The following is a 6920-nucleotide window of genomic DNA, read 5'->3' as shown; positions in this document are numbered from 1 at the left end:
TTACTTGTTTAGAGGTTCTTATGAAGGCAGAAATGAAAGGAGTAATCGATTAATTGAGATATTACTTCCATTATTATTTGGAGAAAAGTATAGGAAACAACAAGGCTTATGGGAAACAACTGTGCTGTTAAAACTCAAACCAATTCCTTATTTTTCTCCCATATGCAAGGCATTACAAAGCAATTTCAAAATAAAATAATATACAATATATAAAGATACTATCTGTTAAAATCCAATTGATGCAGTAAAAATGTACAACCTTGGCTTCCCCCTGTGGGTTTATAAAAGTGACGCTGTGGTAAACAGCAATGTGTGCTGCGACCCATGGACACCCTGGGACACTGAGATTAATTGGACTGGAAGCAACTCAGAGTGTAGACAAAACAATCACCACTCAAGCTTTTCTAAAATATCACATGGCCTCCCTCCAGTTTTTATTAAATTGTAGATGTTCAAATGTTTTGACAGCAGTTTTAGGACCTCTCTCTTCTTAAAAGTTGAGCCTGACAGTTCATTCTTGACGTCAGCAACAACAGTTGACAAAACAATCTGCACTCAAGGTGGAAAATAATGAGAAAAGAAATTGCTGAGAGTCACTGTTTTGTTCTTGAGAGGAGAATTACAGCACATCAGGGAAGCAGAGATGCTAATTCATGTTTTTTTTTTAAAGCCTGGGGAAGTTCCCATTTTGCAGAAAAAAGGTTTGACAGCTGTTATGTGCTCTTGTACAACACAAGATGAATCAAAGTTTAGAAACGTGAAGATGCAGCAAACTTTAATGTCAGAGTGGATTATCTTGTTGCACAATTCTAAAGTGCCTTCCCTCGAGGTGATTTTATTGATGTAAGACTCAAAGAAACGCAGCACAACCTCATCTCATAGGAACAAGGCATTTATCACCAAATATATTACAAACAAAATGTGTTCCTGCATCGGAAAGTACAGCATTTAACAAATCATGAATATCTTTGGGTTCTCTAAAGGGTCTGAGCCTTTACAACACGCCCATTTATCCCAGAAGACTCTGTGTCGACTGCACAACCTGTGTAAACAGTTTTATGAGCATCAAGTCCGCAGCTCCTCCATTACTGTCACAGTTCGCTCCGTCAGCTGTTTGATTTACTCTCATTTACATTAGCTACAATTCAACCTGAACAGCTTCATCAAAACATGTTTCTAAAACATGTTCGGTCACCGGAGACTTAAATTCAACACAGTATTCACTGCTGTTACTTAAAGTTATTACTGTCTTTACACTTTGGGATTAAAAGTTAACTTAATGCATGCAGAGGGAGTGTGAGGGTGAAGATCTTTGAGGGTTACCAGTGAGGTTACGGGGTCAAAGCACAAAATAGAGCCAGAAACAAAAGATGCACAACAATTACAATATTTTAAAAACTGTTCTGTTTCAGAATAATTCCATTCCATCATATCATTTGCTTATTTTTGTGGTTATTAGCATGATTTTGCTAAAAGTTTGGCCACACCATCAACTTCTGTGTCTTTATTATGCAATCAAAATGTTTGAGACGTTCAGAAGACGTTCTGCTCTACAATCAAAAAATACTTTTGACAGTGTATTTATCAACACTGCAATAAAAAATATTTTATTGCAAGTCAAATCATTTTGTAGTTAAAATGTATTGTGACAAATCCCAAAGTTTTTTTTGCAAATCAAAAAGTTTCCTTGCAGTTCAGGTGAAGCTCATGGACAGGACCTTTTTAACCACCAATTTATTTTAACTTGCAATCGAAACTTCTTTTTTTTGGTTGCAGAGCAGAAAGTATTGCTCTCAAACCTTTTCTGTTTGAGTGCATTAGAAAGACACAAAAGTAACCCCATAAATATTGTAAGTTCAATTATTGTTACTTGTGTGACATTTGTATTATTCAAATATTTTTATTGGGTTTTGAATTGTAAACACTTAACACTTAAATCAATTAACAAGTCCCCAAACAGCAACCGGAACATATACAAAAATAACGTGACAAAAACATTTACATTAAGGAGAAAAAACAAAACAAAACTAACATATTACAGAGCCTGTGAATCAATTATGCCCCAGTGTTTCCAGCAGGGAATTGTAAGTTAAAATAATTCAGAAATGGCTGCCAGACCTTATAAAATCTCTGGGTTGAACCCCTGGTTGTGTGTTTCAACTTCTTAAGTTTCAAATGTGCCATTACATCCTCAACCCAGCGCCTGTGTGTGGGAGGCCTCTCTGACCTCCAATTACACAAAATGAGACGTCTGGCCAATAGAGATGACAACGCAATGGCGTCTGATTGTGCACCAGATATCGCCATCCTGGCAGGGGTCACACCAAATATTGCGATCTCAGGAGCAGGGCTTATCTCCTTGTTACAGGTGTAAGAAAAATTAAAGACCAAAACTGTATCAACTTTGGACAAGCCCAGAACATATGATAGAGGGTATCCGGAGCCTGACAGCATCCGGAGCAAGTCAGATCGATATCTGGATATATCCTGGCAAGCCTACTCCTAGTTTCTCCTATCTGTCAAGGAAATATTTGATTTCTGCAACTTTTTTGCCTCTACTGGATTACAGTGATCTGCTTTTCATTAATGCAACTAATCAGAGCCTTAAGAAGTTGGACTGTGTTTATCATTGTGCTCTGTGTTTCATAACTGGCTTTGGAAATCGTACACATCATTGTACTCTGTATGCCACGGCTCAAATGGCATCTTTGTATGTTTGCTGCAGTCTCATTGGTTAGTTTTTATCTATAAATGTATTCTTGGGCTGCTTCCCTCTTACCTGTGTGCATACTACATGTGTCGAAACCAAACTAAACATGGACTACGCTCGCAAATCATTGTACAGATGCTGGTGCCAAGAGTGAGAACTGAGCTTTTAGTTACGCCGCCCCTTTATTATGGAACAATCTGCAAAATTAATTGAAATTGTCTGATTTGATCACAATCAGTGAATTTAAATCGATTCTAAAGGATAAAGAAATAATTTCTCTTGGTCAGTGTGACTGCTCTGTATGAGTCTCTGCTGAGGCTCCTTCAGTGTTGTGATGCTGTATTTGTATTTAATTAGGGCCTCGGGGCAATCGCACCGAGCACTGGTCCCATACAGCAATAGCTATAGGGACCAGTGCTCGGGGCGGATTTTTTTAATCTCAACAAGACTTTTACCTGATTAAATAAAGGATATCTATATATATATATAAATGAAGCCTATGGAGCACCTTAAACTGAAGGAAACCATGTCTAATACAAATCGAAGTTGAATGTATTCTCTTAATTGCACTTTGCCAGGAGACGTCCAACGCTTCAAATCCTAGTTCCTTCTCCCACCCTGCCCTAATATGAGTAAGTGATGGCGAGGTGATCATCTGAATTCGTGTGACATTTTTTGTGACAATGCCATCAACATTTAACATGGCAAGTACGGTATTATTACTGACCATATGACTATGACATGGCTTAACTGTAATCATCCTTTAACCCATTGAGGCCTGAAAAATTGCTGGGCGATTTTAAAATAAGCCTCTAATTTTCTGGAAATTCTGGAAAAATTCTGGAAAAAAAGTGTCAACTCTTCTACTAAATAATAGATTTTTCAGCCTCTGTAGCAGATAGAAATGAAATTCAAAAAGGTATTTGAGAGCTTATACAAATACTACAAAACGACGTATCCGCTTTCCAGGCTTGAATGGGTTAAGGAATGCTCCAGCTGCAATAATCTTTGATTCATAGCATGTACAAGGAATTCCAATCAATAACCAGAGTGATGGCGTGTGTCAAAATGTATGGACACATCCACAGAAAACTGCAGTATAATTATGTCTGACCTGTGGACCCCTATATGCTCAGTGTGCTCTGAAAAATGAATTTGCCAATGAATCAATCAATGCACCACACTGAGTTTTGGAGCTATAAGCAGGTGGAATACGAACTGATATTCTTGATTCTTGAAAATAACCAAAACCATCATCAAGAAAACCATGGAAAATGTCTAGATATCAGCTCTTAAATTAAACTCTTATGAGCTATTTTTTGTTGTTATCATTATATTTGGCCAAACAAATGTACCTTTAGCTGTATAAAGCATTAAAATGAACAATAAGTTGAAGAAAACAAGGGTGGTCTAATAATTTTTTCCATGACTGTATTTAGAGCTGCTTTGGGGAAACTGGGTGCAACAAACATTAAGCAACATAAAATAAAATTCTCACTCAAGCAAAGTGCACAACCACGCTCTTGATAGAGCGTCGGCAAACCCGTGTTCAGGCTGTTTGATTACACATTTGCTTCTTTCTGAACTGAAGAAATAAACTGCACTAAAAGGACAAAACAGAGGAGAGTTTAAATACACTTCTCACGATACACTGGCCCTGATACTCCACCCTCACACTTAGAAACTGCAGCATTTTCATGCTCCTATTGCATGTTTTTCCATAAACTGCAGGAACATGGAGAAGAGCAAACAGAAACTGAATACACGCTTTGAAACGAAAACGATGTAAAGCAGCACAAGTGGAGCTTAAGTTCCTCTGGGTTTTACTTAAGTACACAGCTCAAAACTGTTTAACAGAGAGTGAGTGAATGCATGAACGAGGTGGGGCGGGACCAGGTGAACTCTGACCTCCAGCCAGGGGTCAATCCCTCCATCCCTCCATCATTACAACAACAGAGGAGTGGAGATGAGTGGAACGAGTGATGACAGAGCGAGACGGGTGATGACGAGGACAACAAGAAAGGACAAGCCGGACGGAGAGAAGGAGGGAAATGAGAGATGGAGGAGGAGAGGAGAGAGATGAACAGACGGAGAGAAAAAGAAGAGGTGAAAGCAGATCTGGGACTAATGGACGAGTGTGTGTTCAGATAAATGAGTGATCTGCAGGCCTGAGCGCCAACATACGCCAGCAGGTTGTTTGACAAATGGATTCAGCACTCGCCATTTGATACTCAGAAAACAGAGATGGAAGACTCTTAAGTGAAGTGTGTGTGTGTGTGTGTGTGTGTGTGTGTGTCAGGGTTAAGCTGCAATTGCCAAAGTAAGCCGTTTTGATTTGTGTAACACTAAACTACAAACATATAGGTACATGAGAACGAGAGCCTCCTCTCAGACTTGCACGCAAAGATGTAAACAGTCAGAGCTAAAACCCCCCAAATACACTTCCCCTTGTTTCCGCCATAACCTCAAAAAGTCCCCAGCTCTCAGTCATGGCTGAGGTCAACTATGGGTGCCATGTCACTCACACCTTGCAAGTAAGCTGCACACACACAGAGCGATCAATGAACACACAATCCTGATAAATACATGCATTTTTGACTCCACTTCTATACTTGTGAGGATGATTTTTTACATTACATGTTACATTATATTACATGTCATTTAGCTGACCCTTTTGTCCAAAGCGACTTACAATAAGTGCATTCAACCTGATGGTACTAGACATAGACCACAGGAATCAAGTAAGTACATAACTTTAAGAGCCAACTGTCATTGCTACAGGAGTGCTATATGTTAAAGAAGAAAAGAAGAAGAGAAAAAGGGAAGCACATTTTTTATATATATATATATATATATATTGGGTGACCATGACTTAACTGAGATTTTAGACTTAATACACCAACTAACACCTAAAACTAACCTTCATTACCATCACAATACAAAGTTCAACCCCTAACATAAGTCATTCATTCCAATCATGTATCTGAAGCAGAGTCTTTGTCCTCAAACAGTGCTCTAAAGAAGTGAAGACCTCATTTATTTTTAAGTACAGAACAAGCTGTGGCTGTAGCATTGAGTATTGTAAATTGAATGCATCAATCATTAGATTATTGGCTTGAGCACTTAACATTTTTATTTTAAAGTTCTTGATTTAAACTTATCGAACTTTATGTAATTTTTACTTGAAAAGTGTCTTTATTTTAACACAGATGCATTGAGCATTTTAGCACATTTTAAATGAAATAAAAATTAAGGTTAAGAAATGTTTAAAGTGATGTTTTATAAACACAGAATTTTGGTATCCGTCTTAAAGTATTGGCACCACAACTGAATATTTTATATCCAGTCATATTCCCAAAATGTGCCCTGAGGTGTAAAACTATAGAAATACGGCCTGAAACAGGAACACAAAATTAAGGAACTCTTAGTCTCCTATTCCTAATATCCTTGTACACAATTTCTGCCATGTAACTCACACATATACCAAGTTCATCCCACTCAAGACGAGCACACACACAACCCCAGCCACGCTCCCCTCGGGGTCTCTGAAAGTGTATGTGTGTGTGTGTGTGTGTGTGTGTGTGTGTGTGTGTATTGATAAAAGGCTCCAGGTCCAGTGAAGGGCTCCATTGTTGGCAGCAGCTCAGCTCCACACACACTCTGATTGATGCCAGCTGAGAGAACACAAAGATACATTTAGCCTGAACACACACACACACACACACACACTCTCTCTCACACACACACACACACACACACACACACACACACTCTCACACACAAACCAGAGCTATAAGAACATGCACATATGTGAACACAAGCTTGCACATGGGCTGACACGAACACACACACACACACACACACACACACGGAGCAGCAGTATAAGAACATGTACGTTGGTGAAGCAGAGTTTGCAGATGGGTTAGTAACCAGCAGCTGAACTGCTGCTGACCTTAAAGGACCTGCAGTACAGGCTGCCGGGGTCACGACCTCCTGACGTGTCTGCAATAAAGTCAGGACTCTATTGGACAACCATACAGAGAGATTTTTCTCTGTCTTACACACATAGAATAAAAAAATCATTAACAAAATGGTAAAAAAGTCTGATGGCAAAAGTTGACAAACACTTACCGTCAAATAATAGTAAACAACCAACTATTTTACACATAATTTGTTTACAAAAATGTATAATATACATGATATGTATATA

General features: G+C 38.6%; 1 protein-coding gene across 1 annotated transcript in view; it reads right to left on the bottom strand.

Annotated features, from left to right (window-relative positions):
• bbs9 (Bardet-Biedl syndrome 9) overlaps window positions 1-6920 on the bottom strand; it is a 110883-nt gene that overhangs the window by 9077 nt on the left and 94886 nt on the right. The gene's annotated exons all lie outside the window — the stretch shown is intronic.

Source organism: Centropristis striata, chromosome 8, assembly GCF_030273125.1.
Source record: "Centropristis striata isolate RG_2023a ecotype Rhode Island chromosome 8, C.striata_1.0, whole genome shotgun sequence".
Taxonomy (NCBI): domain Eukaryota; kingdom Metazoa; phylum Chordata; class Actinopteri; order Perciformes; family Serranidae; genus Centropristis; species Centropristis striata.
The sequence above is the reverse complement of the archived record's forward strand: the minus strand, read 5'-3'. Positions and strand labels throughout refer to the sequence as shown.